Source organism: Triturus cristatus, chromosome 5_2 (genome assembly GCF_964204655.1).
Source record: "Triturus cristatus chromosome 5_2, aTriCri1.1, whole genome shotgun sequence".
NCBI lineage: Eukaryota > Metazoa > Chordata > Amphibia > Caudata > Salamandridae > Triturus > Triturus cristatus.
The window spans coordinates 386,376,699-386,394,178 of record NC_140588.1 but is presented as its reverse complement, the minus strand read 5'-3'; positions in this window follow the sequence as shown (position 1 = coordinate 386,394,178).

Below are 17,480 nucleotides of genomic sequence, written 5' to 3'. Positions count from 1 at the left end.
TAAGTTCCCTTGGTGTACCACAACTTCCGCCACTATAGCAGTGGTCTGATGTTTACCTTTGAGGATACATTTCCCATCCCCAAATCTAAAAAGAGTGGGAGCAATGGAGTGCTCTGAGGCAGATTGATCAGAGATCTCAAAAATTCATTTTGAATTTAAGTGAGACCACTTAGCTACAAAAAGCCCCATAGTTCAGCTCCATAGACCATGCCTCCGAGGACTTTGTCATTATGGATGCGGAGAGCTGGCGACAATGATCTAGTTGATGTTGATTTGAAACATCTAAGGATGACAGAAATGTTCTAATGGAGTTCTAAACAGTTCTTACTAATATGCTTTGCCCTTAACCTATATGTGCTCAGTGCAGAACTCAACAAAGCAGTCAATTAGTAGTTGTAACCCTCTAGGGGTTTTGAGACCCGAAACATATCATCTGCAACGAGTAGTGCAGGGACTTTGCTACCTGCGTGAGAGAGAGAATTGTTTACACAAGCATCCTAATGTGTGATTACATTATATACAAGAAAACAGTGTCGGGGCAAGAAAGCATCCCTGCTGCACTCCTTTTTATATGGGGAAGCATTTTGTCAGTACACTCTGTGCTACATCACCGCACCTGTGGATATTCTTTTTGTGCAGACAGATTAGTATTGCTAATATGTTACTAGGGACACCCATCCTCTCCAAATCTGCCCAGAGTTTTTTGCTTGGTACTAGATCAAATGCGGCTGGGTATACACAAGCAACATACAAGTGATCCTTTTCTAGAACCCCATTTTTCCAATATATGTTGAAAAACTCTATAAACCTGGTTGACTGTACTAATATTTGTTCTGAAGCCAGCCTGAAGAGTTGAAAGATTATTGCCCTCTTTCATCCTACATTGTAGTTTGTCAAGGACCAGGCAGCACAAAACATTTTGTAGACTGTCAATCAGGCTACGGGGTCTATGATTAAGTGGGTTATCCCTGTCCACCTTGTCTAACTGAATTATTTCAGCACCATGCCAAATAATGGGTATGACTGCAGCCTCTTTGTTATATTATTGTATGCAGATTTCTAGATCACACCATCACCCGGGAGGGAGTCCTGGCACTGAGCAGGTGTGAATCTAGACACACAAAGAGCCTAGCGACTCTATTTGAAATCAAGAAATGAGGAGGAGGCCCTAGGACAAGGGCCCACAGCCGGATCTGGCCTTCTAAATGCATGAGACTTTTGCAAGTAGGAGTCCAGATAAGTGGAGGTGTCTGGAAGGTTTGTGAAAGCAGATGCAATTGTTGAGATATGCTGGTCCAGTGTTATGTAGTGCCTTGAAAGTGTGGGTGAGTTTTTTGAATTATGCTAGTTTGTGAATGAGAAGCCAATGAATCTCCTTCAGGTGTGGTGTGGTGTGATGTGAGTGTAGTGTGGGAGGTTGCGATTGATTCTGGCCGCTAACTTCTGAATGGTCTGCAGCCTTCTGTTGAGTTTTTTGTTGATCCCGGCATAGAGGGTGTTCCCTTTATCAAGCTTGCTTGTGACCAGGGCGTGCATGATGGTTTTCCAGGTGCTGATTGGGAATCATTTGAAAATCTTCAGAAGCATCTTCGGGATACGGAATCATGAGGAGGTGATGGAATTGGCTTGGGAAGTCATGTTGAGTTTTCTGTCGATGATGATCCTGCGGTTCGTGGCGTGGGTGGTGGATGTAAGTCCTAGCCCTTTTGGCCACCAGTCCCACGGCCATGTGCTCTTTCCAAAGATCACAAATCTTGTCTGTGATCAGCTTTAGACAGTTTGCCTTCATCCAGTGGGTGCCTTATCCGTGAGGGAGAGAATGAGTTGCAGATCGCTGGCGTGGGAGAGGATATCAATATCGTGAGAACTGATGATGCTGGCTGAAAGGATTATGTATGTGTTGAAGAGGGTTGGACTCTGGAAGGATCCTTACGGAGCTTTGTAGATGAGGTCACTGGAGTCTGAGGTATGTTGAACCAGGTTAACTGACTGAGTTTTCCAGTCAAGAAGGAGCAGATCCATCGGAGTGATACCATTAGATTCTAATGCCGTGTTTGTTAAAATAATTCTATAAATTGCCCACCCATCAGAGTTCCTTAAAATAACATCACTGGTCAGGGCCCAGTGCCTTACAAGGAATTATACTTTTTATTGCATGCAGAGTATCTGTTAGTTCTATTATAAGAAGTTAAAAATTCTATGGCAATGGTCCCCTACCCGGAAGTGCTCTACTGCTTGAGTTTTCCCCAGTGTGTTTGTATAGCTCAACAAAATGATTGTTACCAGTTCTTCAGTTGAATGAAATTATCTATGGTGTTCTGTGTGTTATGGGTCCCATTGGCCACTATATGCCAGAAAGTGTCCACTCAGCCTTTCATCCTTTTGAGGTCAATAAAATGAGCACCATTTAACTGGGTAACAATAAACCTCTATGATTCAGCGCCAAGATACCCTTCTGGGTGAACATGCACTTTACAAAATGCACGTTATGTTATGTTATGTTTTGCTATCATTATTTACTTCTGTAAGTAGGTCCTACCAATTTTGCTCATCCCACTCCCTCAGAGACGCTACTTGTGGTTATTTCTATGCTTTCTTTGGTTCTCTTACACATATCTGGTTTTTACATTTTATTGCCTGCAGTAAATTGCTTTTAGCTTTTTTGCATTCCTTACTGAACTAAAGTAGCATTTTAGAAGAAGGTCTTATGTTTCTCTGGAAGTTCTTTCTTAAACAAGAGTGTTTAGAGAATAGGGCATTGGAACTATTAATTGTGTTAGATGCTGCAAATACTTGGGCGGTAACTGTTATAAGCTCTCTTCTAGACCCTAAATTTCCTAGTTAGCGACTGATGCCTGGTCCTTACCCATCACTGATAATATCGTTCATGGTAAAATGCAAGGCATTATGTACACTATCTCATCTATCTTATGCCATCATATCAAGCGCATATCTACATAAGTGGAGATCCACCAAGATGTAGTTGATCTTGCTTATGCAATTGCTTTTGTTAAAGATGCGGCAACCTCCACTATCAGAATGGGTCTGACCATTACAGGCCCTAAGTCCCTGCATCGTTCTTAGGGAAGTCAGCTGTCGGGCAGAAGAGGTCAATTGTTTTAAAGGAGCAAGTTCGAGGTGGGGTATATTTAATTTCTCGTCTTCCTCCTTTGTTATCAGTCTTTCGATACTGTCTAGGCACAGGTCATCAAACTGGGAGTCCTGTCCCTCTGGGGGTCCATGGCTGTATTCTCAGGGGACGCAAATGCCTCTGCATTTCCTTGTAAATGTAGATAGCCTGGAAGCACGTTTTTCCAGGCTGTCTTCACAGGGATTGGCACAGCGGTAAGGGGCAGGAATACCACAGAGCATATTCTGAGTTGCTTTACCACTGCCCATTTCATGGTGATGAGCCCACCAAGAAAAGGGTGCGTGAGATGCAACTATGAGGGCCCTAACAGGGCCCCCTGCTGCTTCTGAGCCTGGGGGTGTATGCGAGGAGGGCACATGTTGTCCCTGAATTGCACCCCTGTGCCTGCACGGTGTGTCATGCATGACATGGTGCATGCCACACCGTGCAGAAACTTGCTGCCGGTGCTGTCATGGCAGCAGTCTGCTCTTAAGGCTTTCGTATGAGCCTGGTGCAGCCACCACTGTGAGACGCCACAGCACCACATGCCCACCCTGGATTATACTCATAATCTAGGGTGGCGGGCGCACCACAAGCTTGGCGGTCCTCCTGTTAGTGCAGTGGTTGTGGTGCTGCAGATGGACCGCCAAACTCGTAATAAATAGGCCTGGGCTAAAAATCCGTTCCGCTCTCGGAAATTGCGAAAATGTCAAAATTTCCGCAATCCGCATTTTACCGGAAATTTTTTGCTTGCTCGCGCTGTAAAATAATACATTCTGGCGTGCAAACGATTGCCTTACCTGAATCCCCGCGTTCGCCGACAAGTTTTCCCGATCTGGTCGCGTTCTCCATGAGATGTTGGATTGTTGGTAGCCATTTGCGCTGTCTCGCGACAGTTCGCGCCCGCAGTAATGTCATTCGTCGCGCGATCACGTCTTTCTTCTCGCGATCATGCACCGCGAGACACGTGAAAACAAGATGGCTGCGCCCGCAAGCAACCGCATGGGTAAGTTGGCGAGCCGCGACCACGCAGAAAATACCGCGAACGGGCAGGAAAATAACTTCCGCATCTTCGCGATATTTCCGCGTGTTTGCGGAGATTTTTAACATTTTCACGATAATTTGCGAAAGTGAATTTCGCAAATTCCGCCCACCCCTAGTAATAAGACCCTTGGTGTGAATTATGAGCTACAGAAAAGCGCAGCTAAAATGATCTCATAATCCCTGCCCCCTGTGTTCAGCCATGCCCCTCCCACTCCCCCAATTTCTTCCATAACATTTTGGAAGGGGGCCCGACTTCAAAACATTTACTTAGGGGCGGCTCAATGCAAAAAGGTTTAACGACCTCTGGTCTAGGGGATCAATGTTAGTGTTAGAATCATCTGCAACAATGAAATGTCCTGTTTCTGAACTCATATCCCGATGTGGCTCACGTTGCTTTAACGTTTCAGATTCTATTCACCCCTTACAGTTTGATTGTAGATGTCATAGATGTTAAATATGTTTCCCCTTGAAGTTACAGTGACCCCCAACATGTCACAGGAATTTATATTTAATTGTTTGATTTTGCAATTTAACGAAAATGTTATCCACAGCACTACTCCTCTATATGGGTGACCTGCGTTCGTAGTTAGTCTACCCTGATCTAAGTATCGGTGTGGTGTTCTCTGTCTCTTGGAAAATGCAGCTGTCAAACTGGTCTATAAATTAATCCCATTCTGGTTTAATTTTATTCCTGCAAAATTCCATGACAGTATATTCAAAGTGTCAATCTGTATTTCAGCTTGATTGCACTCTTGGCTAATGTGCACCCTCTGCTTAGTACCTAAGAGATTCACTCACTCACCCTGATGCATCACGCTTAGAGTTGTTGTGGAATGCTCAATTGTGACCAAAAGGACTTGAGTGCTGTATAGGTTAGTGGTAACTGCTCTTATTTTGTCTGGTCAATAAACCTGTGTAAGCGCTGAATCTCATTCAAGGGGGGCACTGGGGCGTGGCCTAGATGTAATATTGTGTTAGTTAGTGCTCATGGGCACTTGAACTTAAATGGAATCGAAGAGTTTACAAGGGAATGCATGCATATGTCCAGCCCGATAAGCCCATCAACTAATTTCCCACTTTTTCACCTTAATTCAACATAATCTAAAGGAATTGCATTGGGATACAACTGGTCATCGAGCCTATTCCACAAGATATCAAAGCGTAACAATTAAAGACTGATTTATCCATTTATTGTATGCTGGAAATTGGGTTACTGGTTGAGGAGAGAGAAACCCTACTCAAGCAGCAACTACAATCTCAGAGTGAACCACAGCAAGCCCCTAATGAACCTGTGCTTATCCTTCTGGTAGCTTTGCACAAAGCAGGCAGACTTAACTTGAAGGCAATGTGTATAGTATTTATGCAGCACTTTAAACAGTAATAAAGTGATAACACAACGCAAGAACAATCCCACAGCATAGAACAATAAAGTAAAATCTAATAAATTATTTAAGACCAAAATGACAAAAATCCAATCAGTAGAACCTAAAAGATGCAATTTCAAAGTTTTAAGTAAAAATAGTGCCCAGAGGCACAAATCGCCAACTGTGGTTATCTTGTCACGGTGGATGGGGGCAAAATCTCAGGTTCAGGCCAACCACAATGGAGTGCAGGCCGGATATAGGGACCAAGTTAGACCCACTTAACATAATACCTTAAATCATGGTTTGCGGAGCGTTGCAAGATATTGTGTTGAGGATGCTTTGTACAGTGGCGGTACCAAGGAAGCTGCAGGGCAATGATACAGAGTCCTGCTTTGAAGATGCGTTGCGCACTGGCACTTCCGAAAAAGCTGCAGGGCTGTGATGCAAAGTCCTGCATCATCATCGAGGATGCCATCGATGAGGGGCTTGCAATGCGATGGCCTGTGTAGAGGATGTGTCACGCAGTGGTGGTTCAGAGGAGATGGCTGGTTTCGAATGGAGGCCTGGTGTCGTGGATGCATTACACTGCGGCGGTTTAGACGTGAAGCTGTGCGAAGATGTTTTGTGTAACATTGGTTCTGGCCACAGCTAGGCTGGCAGAGCACCTTCGGGCCCACGTCCAAGCGTCCACAACTGGGTTGGTACCATTTTGGGGGCAAGACTCACAGCCGACGAGTCCAGGTGCTAGGTTTGAGGTAGTTGGAGCCTTTTCTGTCCCTGAGGCTCTAATCAGCAGGTCAGCTAACTAGCCTTTGGAGTAACTTTGGTGGTCCGGGGATCAAGATGCAGGTCCAATCCTTTTACACAGGGCAATAGAAAATGCCAATGTTCTAAAAGTGGCATTTTCACAATTGCGACTATACAACTTTACCTTAAAATAGGGTTTTAAATTACAATTCTTTAGACACCAAACTCAACATTCCCACTTGCATCCAATTGAAAGTTAGTACTTATTAAATGTAATAAGGTAACCTAATGTTATTCTATTGGAGAGGTAGGCCTTGCAGTAGTGAAACATGATTTAAGAGTTTCTAACTACCAGAACATGTAAAAATTAGAATTAAATAGAATACATTTGATTTAAAAGTACATGTCCAACCTTTTAAATGCACTTCACCCTACCCTATGGACTGCTTAGGACCTACCCTAGGATGACTTATATGTATTAAAAAGAAAGGTTTGACCTGGCAAAATGTGTATTTTGCCAGGTCAAATTGGCAGTTTAAAACTACACACACAGGCTGCTATGGTAGGCCTGAGACATGTTTGAAAGACTACATAAGTGGGTGGCACAATTCGTACTGCAGCTCCACTAGTAGCATTACATTTATAGATTCTGGGTACATGTAGTTCCACTTTACTAGGGACTTACTAGTAAATTAAACATGGCAATTGGGTGTAAACCAATGTTACCATGTGTAAAGGAGAGATCACAAGTACTTTAGCACTTGTTAGCAGTGGTAAAGTGCATAGAGTCCTGAAAACCTACAACAATGGGTGCAGAAAACAGGAGGGTGGAGGCAAATCGTATGGGGATGACTCTGTAGAAAGGGCCATGTCCAACAATGCATTTATTAATCAGGGAGTCTTCATCTTCTCTGCTGTAGGGGGAGAATTTTGCTACATTTATCACAAATACGAAACAAGGCACAGCTTCACAATTACTCATTTGGTTCCTGCCCGGGGCCCTGGCAGGCCGAGGGTGGTTAGCTTGAATGTGTTCCTTATATCCCATCCCCGAACCTCCTTTGAAAGATAGATTGGGATCAGCAACCTCCTTAATATTGTCGCCGGGTCACTATTGCCCATGGTTGAGTCCCACGAGGTCAACTTCCTCTTTTGTGGAGTGGGATCCTTCTTGTTTGTTGCAAGTGAAGGTAATGGCAGTGGTGTATTTTCCCCTGAGTCTGAGTACTATGTCCGGCTTCCTGTTGATGCTGTATGCATTTGGACAATCTCTCTATCTTGGAAGTGATGTCGTTCAGGTTGCATATGAGAGACGTGCAAATTCCTTACTGAGCTTGTTAACCCTGTTTATAAGGGAGCCCACCATTGCTTTCAGCTCAATAACCTCCTGGTTTATATAGTTTCATAAAAAAGAGAGGAAGTAGGCAACAACAGAGTTTGATAGGCTAGATGGTAACTAAATCCGATATTCTTTCTTCCGGGCCCATGTCTATGCGTTACTCAGTTAAATGTAAATCTGAATAGTTCAGTCTTCAGAAATGTCCTGAATCGCCTGTGGTAGGTTGAGCTCTCATGTTGTGGTTGAGTGAATTTCACATTCTTAGTACTTAGGCTCCCAAGGACCTGCCTCTTTGTTTCATCCTATCGCAGGTTGTTCATTAATCAGATAGGCATGCACTGAATTAATCTTTCTAGACAATACATAATGGGATGCTAACTTCTGCGCTTAAGTTTAGCCTTAATTCAGTATGCCATGTGGATGGTGCAGAAGGCGTTCAATTTATTTCAACCTTCCAATGATTCTGCAGCCTCTGTAGCCTGACAAGGAGGTCCTGGGGGAGACCAGCATTAATGATTTTACAGTATTGTAGACATGCCATGACCAATGACCTTGTTAGATGAATGAGATGGTTGATTTGGAGTAGTGATAGTGTTTTGCAGAGCAGGGAGAGCTGAAGGTTGATGCCTATTGCGTTGCCCAGAGGTGAGAAGGAAAGGTCTTTGACATAAAGATTTCCTAGGTTTCTAGCTTCTAGGGGGTAAGATGGGGGTACAGAAGCCAGGAGACCAGTCGAATCATAGTAGTGAGCTGGGTATAATTGCTGCAAAGGATAGGATTTATGGAATAGATACACAATATTCAGCATACCGTAGAGAAAATAACTTCCATAAAACAGTTTAAGGTGGTGAGACACCTAGAAATAAAAACACGTGATTTAGCAAAAAAGAGAGACCAATGAGAAATTTGAGTGATAGTTGATGGTGGGGCCCACTTGCACTCATTTTTGGAGACCAGAGCATATTTTTCCTCATCAAACATTTCCCAAGAGGAAAGAGGGAAAACACACACAGGGAAAAGAAGGATAAAGAGAAAGACAGAAATATCACCACAAAAGGAGATATCAGGAACCTAAAGGAGTGAGATAAGGGGGAGGGAGTGTCTCATGAAGAGTTAAAGAGGCCTGAGATGGATTGAAGTCTATGCAGCCTTGTAGTTGGTCCGCCGACAGTAATAGCACCACCCGCGGGTTTCTGGGCTGAGCTTTAGGCATTCATTCATTCTTTTACAAATTAAGCACTGTGGGAGATGAAAGAAATCAGTAGGGAAAGTGGAAAAAAATGAGAGGCTGTCTCAGGTATCAAATTTGTAGTTTATTTTTGGAAAAAAGGCGAGGCACAAATGTGGTTTAAGTCAGAAAATTAGTAGCCAATGTCAAGTATACACACTCCAGAAAGGATGGCGAACAGGCCTGGAGCAAGGGAATATCTTGTGTAGTATGCTCTTTCAGGTGACTAGTTCTCCCAGGAGATATAAACATTTTGTTGTTGTTGTGTTTTTTTAATGCGGTGTTGACGTTTCTTTTGAGAGAGTAGCGCCTTCCAGGGCTTTGGCATTGCTCCAGAAATATCCTGCTCCAGGGTCCCCTGTTTCTAAAATCTAGGGTTCTTCAGACATAATCCTCTTGCAATAAAGATGGTTCTGAGACCTCACACTTGCTTGGGGGCTTAGAGCCCTCAATGCTCTCTGTGCAGCACCTGCAAAATCAAAACATGATAAGTGTCAATAGGCAGTTAATGACAATCAGTCGTACCATGTCACAATTAGCAGATAAGCAAGAGAAATTAAGAAAAACTGTAGAAGAGCGACATGCAAGGAATAGCCAGAATTTTGAATAGTTTTTACTGATCTGTCAATACATTAGTCACCACCTTTCAACAAGATCACATTACTCAAATGCACAGACATCACCAACAAATTTTGCGTCCAGATTCATATAGCAGGTCAGTTAAACGTCTGGCACAGGCTACATCAACATTAAGCAGGTGAACTGTCAATATTCAGACAGAGATGTAACACAATTTTAGGGATGTCGCATGTGGCTTAGTGAAAGTCATGTCAGCTTTAGAAAACACAGAAACCAGGAAAAATTGCAAGGTAGGGGATAGTGAAAAGAGACTTCAAGCTAAGTGGCTTCTCTGTGCCAATGTTAGGTGCACAGGCAGACATACATCTAGTACTGATGTGTCAGGTACTCTAAAGGCTCATACTGCAGAGAAAAGCAGTGTGAATAGAGGAAAAAGAAACCACTAATGTTATTTATATTCATGAACAATGTTTTCAAAATCTTGTGTTCACCTTACAAAACACAAATATGTTGTTAATTAAATACATTTTCTATGATCTGAAGAAAACAAAAACATGTTATGAAACCAGAGTAAAAAGAAATGTTGTTTGGTTATGCCATGAATAATGTCGCCTTGAGTTTTGTTTGCATAGTTTGTTTTTTATTTACCTTAAAAATAATGTGATGTAATAGCTGCACGATGTGCTGTGCCCTCAGCGGCACAAGAGGAATCCAGGGCCGGACTGGAAACCAAAACTGGCCCTGGCTAAGAGCTCGGCCGCCCCCCCCTGGGAGCGGCCGAGCTGTTTGCCAGGGCCGGTTTCTGGCGATTTTGTTACAGGGTCCGATTTTGCAGACCTTGTAACAACAAAACCGGCCCCCAGGGCCCAAAATTGGCCCCCACCCTAGCAGCCCACTGGGGAAACGCCCGGTGCCCGCTACGGCACGTCCGGCCCTGGAGGAATCCTGTGGGATTTGTGGTTCTGGGTTTTCATCCTCTGGATCGGAATCAAATGTTATTTCCACATTGGACGGACCCGTCCTTACAGCTATGTTATGCAGCAATGTGTGCTGGCAGGAAAATGAGAAACAAGGTCTGTCATCAAACGCACAAAATGTAATAGCCCTGATCAGGGAGAAACCAGTCTTAGGCTACTTGTGTTCCGGTTCAAGGAGGATTTTACCTGGCAGCTCGGGCTGCACTGCTCCTATTAGAGCAGGTTCAAGATTGATTTGTGTTGGGTGAGTCCAAACTGAGGTGGCATGGTGAGCAAAAGAATGAATGTTGGGATGCTACCCTGAGTGGTCGCCAGTGGTTAGACAAATTGCAAGCATTCATCCTAACACCTTTTGTGTGTTTGTTGTACACCCTAAGTGCAAGGGCATGCCCAAATGTGGGTCCCATGCTGACTGTGACACTGGAACCACGATATATCCAGCTGATGAGCCCTAATCAGGGATAAACCAGTCCCGGATTGCTCATGTTCTGGTTCTGGGAGGATCTAGCTTGGCAGTTTGGGCTGGACTGTTCCTATTAGAGCAGGGTCTTAACTGATTTGCATATGGTTGGGTTCAAACTGAATTAGCATTGTGAGCAAAATAAAGATGGGTTGGGATGCTACCCCGAGCAACTGCCAGTGGTTAGACAAATTACAAGCATTCCTCCTGTCACAGTTTGAGCATTTTATATATGCCCTAAGTGGCAAGAGTATGCCCAGCTGCAGGTCCTTGGGTTGCTTTTGTTCCAGTCCAAGGAGGACACAGCCTGGCAGTTTGGGCTGGACTGTTCCTATTGGAGCAGTGTAAAGATTGATTTGCATGGGGCTGGCTCCAAAATGAAATTGCATATTGACCAAAAGAACGATGGGATGGAGCGCTACCCAAGCGAGTGCCAGTGTTTAGACAAATTGCAAGCATTCCTTCCATTACCTTTTGTGTGTTTGATGTATGCCCTAAGTGCAAGGGTATGCCAGACTTGGGTCCTGGGCTCACTGTGCCACTGGAACCAAGCTAAACCTGACTGATGAGCCCTAACCACGGTAAAACTAGTCTTAAGTTGCTTGGGTTCCACTTTAGGGAGGACCTGGCCTGGCAGTTTGGGCTGGACTCTTCCTATTGAAGCAGGGTCAAGACTGATTTGCATATGGCTGGGTCCAAATTGTAATGACATGGTGAGCAAAAGAATGATGGGGGATTGCCAGTGGTTAGAGAAATTGTAAGGGTTCCTGCCATCACCTTTGGTGTATTTGAACAAGGTCTGTGATGACACAGGAGGCATCACAAAACCTGGATATTGAGGGAGTGGCTATATTTATGATTGTGAAAAATAAACTCATTTGCGGAGGGTGGGCATATAGCAGTATGAATTCCAGCTACACATCTTATAACATTGGGGAGTTATGCAATACTATGAAAAAGATGTTTGGTATACTGTAAGTCCTATTGAGCTGCCGGAAAAATAATATTTTCATTAATTTTGAACAACATAACAGACTAACAGACTAGAATAACATTGACTACTGAGTCTATACGTGTCATAGATCTGCTCTGTCTGGTCAAAAAGGGTTACCTTAACCCTGAAAATCCTATCATGTCTACTCCTCCTCCGTATACCGAACAAAATCCTCGTCCTTCTTGCCAGAACATCCAAAGCTGTCATTGTGAAAGGGTGTGGTGAATTTTGGGGTGGTTTATATAGATTGCACCTGATTGCCTCCTAATTAGAGTTGGTGGTACATTGCACATGCAAAAACTGCATTTTGCTACAAGTCGCAATTTGCAAACGGTTTGCACGTACTAATACCGATTTGCTATAAGGAAATTCCAAATAGCAAATCAGTATTTGCAATTCCAAAAATAGTGTTTTCCTAGTCATTCACTTTTCAAACAAATCTAATCTGAATGCCTTTCGTGCATAACAAAAGGACTTTATGCATTTGCAAACGGCCTGAAATAGAGATTTGGACAATTTGTGACTACAAAAAGCTTTCGTATATCTGGTCTTTGGTCTTTTTACAAATAGTGTTGTTATTCCAAGGAGGTGAGGGAAGTGAGCCAATTTTGATTAGTCAATTTTTACCTGATGGGAGATGGTTTATTTAATTATTTAGTTAGTTAGTTAGTTAGTTAGTTAGGGGTATATGGAAAGTGCTGCACACTGCATAAATGCTGCCTTGATATACCAGAGTTACAAAGTATTTTGCTAGGAAGAGACACTGTTCAAATTTTAGGCCTCAGCTAAGAAAAAAAGAGGAAGCAGGTCTAATTTAATGGCACTGGGCACCACAAATACTAAATATAAGGCTATCATCAGCCAGTGCACCCCTTTACATCTGCAAATGGTTATCAGTTTTCAGTTTTTAACGTCTTTATTTCGAATATTCTTCATAAAAGACAAAATATTTACAAACATACAATTAATAACAATATTACATGATCAATAACATTATATACAATATAAAAACACTTAAGACCTCAATTAAATTAGATGTGTACATAAAGACGGAGAAGGAAAATTATTATTATAGAAATACAATTAAAAGATACAACATCAATACTGGTCAGAGACAGAATCTAGCAAAGTAACAAAATATATAAGATGTTCATAACAAAATGTTACAAACTATCTTTGATCTTAATAACCAAGCCCATCCAAGGAATTTAGCCATTCCGATTGAGAAACATTCAGAAGTATTAGTTCTTAAGATGAATAGGGCTTCTCTGCTCGACCTGGTCTTTAGTCTATGGCAAATAGGTTTTAGCCACTTATGTCGTGGTTCACGATAAGCATTACAAACGAACAAAAAGTGACCTATTGTTTCTTTATGGATTATACAACATGGACAAAATGGAGTCACCGGCTTCTGCCAACCACTGGTAAAGGACCGTAAAGGCAATGTACCAAGACGGAACTGGAAGTAAAGTTTCCTATCAGTGGTTTTAACTATTATATCCCAGAAACACTCTGTATGGGGGACTATTTTATATAGCAGAAACAAACCAGTCAAGTTCGGTTTCTCCGAAAGAGCAACGTATTCATCCTTGACCATAGACCAAAAGAGGGATTTAAAATCTTTCTTAGAAGGAAAGATATGGGAGCCCGGCTCAGACCACAACAGTGGGAGGCCCATTCCAGAAAGAGTGTTTCTAATAGACTTGAACCAGGGGATATCACCAGCCCCCTGCTGTGATCTAACATCCTGAAGTTCTTGGGCGAACATGGCAAGTTCCGGTGTGGACCATATTCGTCTCCATAGCGCCACCAACCTATACTGGGCTTGATGTTTGAATGAATAAAGCCCCATGTCCATCAATAATGGCAGAGTTGGTGTTGATGGCGGGAGACTAACTAAATTTCGGAGAAATTTGTTTTGTATCCTATCAAGGACATCCAGGTCTACACAGCCCCATATATCCGCCCCATATAATATGGCAGAACTAATTTTTGCACTATATATTTTGAGGGCGGGCAGCACCCTTTTGGTCATAGAGCTCCGCTGCTCCTTCACCAAACAACCGGATAAGCGCATTAGTTTCAAGCTAAGCGCTGTTATTTGCTCTTTCCAGCGTAATCTATAATCCATTGTGACACCGAGATAGGTCATAACTTCAACCTGTTCCAAGGTTGACCCGTTCATAATGACATTGCCCCTCTGTGCTTTTTTCTTTGTAAAGACCATAAATTTGGTTTTATTAATGTTAATTTCTAAATCGTTCTCTTTGCAGAAATCCACAAATTTATCTATAGCAACCTGCAAACCCTTCTGAGTTTTGGCCAGTATGAGTGTATCATCCGCAAATATTAAAAGGGGGAATTTACTCCCCCCCAACGATGGGGCGTCTGTAGGAATATCTGAGAGAAATTTAACCACTTGATTAATAAAGAGTATAAAAAGGGTAGGGGCCAGGACGCAGCCCTGTCTCACTCCACGAGTCACCGGGAAGGTTTCAGTAACCTGGCCCTGACGACCCCACCTTACTCTAGCAAAGTTTCCCTCATGCATCCTGATGGTAAGTTCTAAGAGCGCAGGAGGAACACCCATCTTTCTCAGTGCAGCCCACATCTTTCCTCTAGGGACCAAATCAAACGCTGATTTGAGGTCCACAAATGCAGCGTAAATCCTGCCGCCTTGCAGAAACACAGTTTTCCAATAGATCATAACGAATCTTAAGATCTGGTCAACTGTGCTAATATAAGCCCTAAAACCAGCTTGTAGTGGGGAAAGAATGTCAACTTCGACCATCCAAGTGTCAATTTTTCCTAAAAGCATTCTAGCCACAATTTTTTGAAGGGCATCGATAAGACTAATTGGACGGTAATTTCCTGCATTAGTTTTGTCTCCTTTTTTATACACGGGAAGGATCTCTGCCCCTTTCCATGAATTTGGAATCTCCAACCCTCTGGCTATCGCATTTGCTAGGGTGGTTATATACGGAACCCAGTGCACCTGATCATACTTAAAAAGGTCCGCGGGGACACAGTCCATACCAGGAGCCTTACCGTTCTTAACCTGTTTAAGTGCGGCTACAGTATCCAAATCTGTAAAAACAACGTGGTCAAGTAAAGGCGCCGCAGTCTGAACACTGGCATCTTCCCAATGTTGGGAGATCCGTACCGTGTCACTAAACTGCGTCGCATAATGTTTGACCCATTGTTCTGCAGACACGTGGTTAACAGGTGTTTTCGAGTCCCCAGTCCCACCCCACTTCACAACCTCCCAGAATTTTTGTTGGTTAGATGAGGTGCATGCTTGATATAAATCTAACCAACGCTGTTCATCCCAGTTGGTTTTTGCCACTTTAAGTGTTTTTTTATAGTTAACCCTAGCTAGCCTAATATCTATGGCTGACTTCAATTTAATAGCATCTATTAAGGTGCTATGTGCTAACCGACAAGATTTATCGTACCATTTGGTCCTAACTGGTACTAGACTATTTTTCCCTCCTTTTGTGGGTTCGTTAAAAAAAGTTTTTATCTTATTAAACAATGTCTCATGGATCATCCCTATTTCTTCCGGGGAGGTACCTTCATTAAGTATCGGTACCATCAGATTAGTGGCTACTGAGACCTCCACCGCAATCCTTTCTAACACGGTAGGGTTGTCTATAAGCCTAGTCCAACATACTCTTCTACAGTCATTCGTGAGAACAGCCTCAGCTGTAACAGTAGTAGACACAGAATCCAATCTGAAACCCTCATTCAGTATTAGTTTAATTGCCAGAGGGTTATGGTCGCTTTCAGGTCTTTGGACTACTTCCATATCCTCTAGGATTTTCCAGAATTTTATCTTTATTAAGAAGTAGTCAATACGACTCGAATACTTGGAATTGTCAAAAGTGACCTTTCCCATTGGATCTGATTTAGTTCTACCGTTAGCTGCACGCAAATCCCATTCAAGACAAAGGCCTAGCCACTGCATTGCTGCCTCGGTAACCTTTTTGATGGGGGGGATAGATAATGGTGGAATATTCCAGATTTGATCAGATTCCCCATATCCTTCATTATCAAGATTAGGAAAGGGTTCAAAAGAACAATTAAAATCACCAGCCACCATTATACAATTATCACAAGAAATTGTGTTTAATAAGCAGTCTAGATCACTGACTGCTCTCGCAGGCTTCCCACCAGGTAGCCCTCTTGCATATATATTAATCAGAGAAAAAACCTCTTTATTTTTACCCGACAGTTTCAGGGCGAGAATATCACTACTTAAAGTAGGAATTTCTTCAATTATAAGGGCTAGAGATTGCCTGATCCAAATAACCAAACCACCTGAGGGACGGCCTTTTGGTCCTTTACAGGCTGGTTTATAATAATTGAGATAACCAACCCGAAAAATGGCAACAGTTGACCAACTTTCCTGAAACATAATAACATCAAAAGAATCCACAAAAGAGCCCCAGTCAGGTTCGGACATTTTCCCCGACAATCCCGCTATGTTCCATGACAGGACTGTAAGGATATTATTTGTGTCTTTCAGCAGGTTGTTGGGTAGGTTAATAGTCTCCTCCAGTGCTAGAGGACTATATATGGGATTCAATGGTTTTACCCCATCTTCCTCCCCTTTGGAATTACCACTCAACCCTGTTGCCATCTCAGCCCTAAGAGATGGAACAGGGATAGGGGAACTCGGTACAACTTCACTCCGCACTGGATTCAGCATTGGATTATCAAGTCAATCCACATCTTCCAAGCCGGTCAGCGGAGCAAACCGGTTTGTGAGTTGTGGATAAAACAAAGGATAAGCTGGAGTGTCTAAATGAAATCTCCCTCTTGACCTGTCTCTTCTAGAATATTGAGGTGGGGAGTGGGGATCACTTGTGCAAAAAGCGGGATAAAAATAATTCAGCAATAAAGTTTGCACATCCCCAACTCTACCAAATCTAGGTTCTCTGCCAATAAAATTAGCCACCCATGATTCTCTAAAATTAATCACCACACAGTCCCCTTCAAGATCTTTCTTACCATAACCTATCCAATCCACCCTTCTAACATTAAGAATTTCAGAATACGTATTGGGTGGAAGCGGGCGATTTTTGTTAAGCCAAAATGTTACCTTATTGTGGAGGTCCATGTGTGTTTCTCTTTTGCCTTCAACTAATGGAACCACCCCGGTTAAAATGATGGTATAGGGCTGTGACTCCGGGGGGAGATTAACACAATGTTTCCTCGGGATAGGTTTAAAAAATGGCTGAGGATTATTTCCATGACTGCTAGGTGTTTTCTTCGGCTGGGGTAGCTTTGTGGCCTTCTGTCTAGGTGTAACGCCAGAGCTAACTGTCGTCTTAACGGCCGATACTGAGGTTGGTTTCGGGGATTTTAACATATGAGATCCCGCCTTTATACTTGACGTCCCTGCCTTTTTTCTATTTATCGGTTTGGATTTCGGTGGAGATTTCGGTGGTGGCGGAACGATGGTAGTCACACCTTTAGGGATAGGACTGTCTAACTTTTTGTTTAATGGTGCTATATTCTCTTTAAACAGCCTATCCAAAGAGTCCATTTTTTCATTCAGTAATCTTGTCCTTTCTAATAGCGGTATAAGCAAGGACTTCATTAATAACTCTATC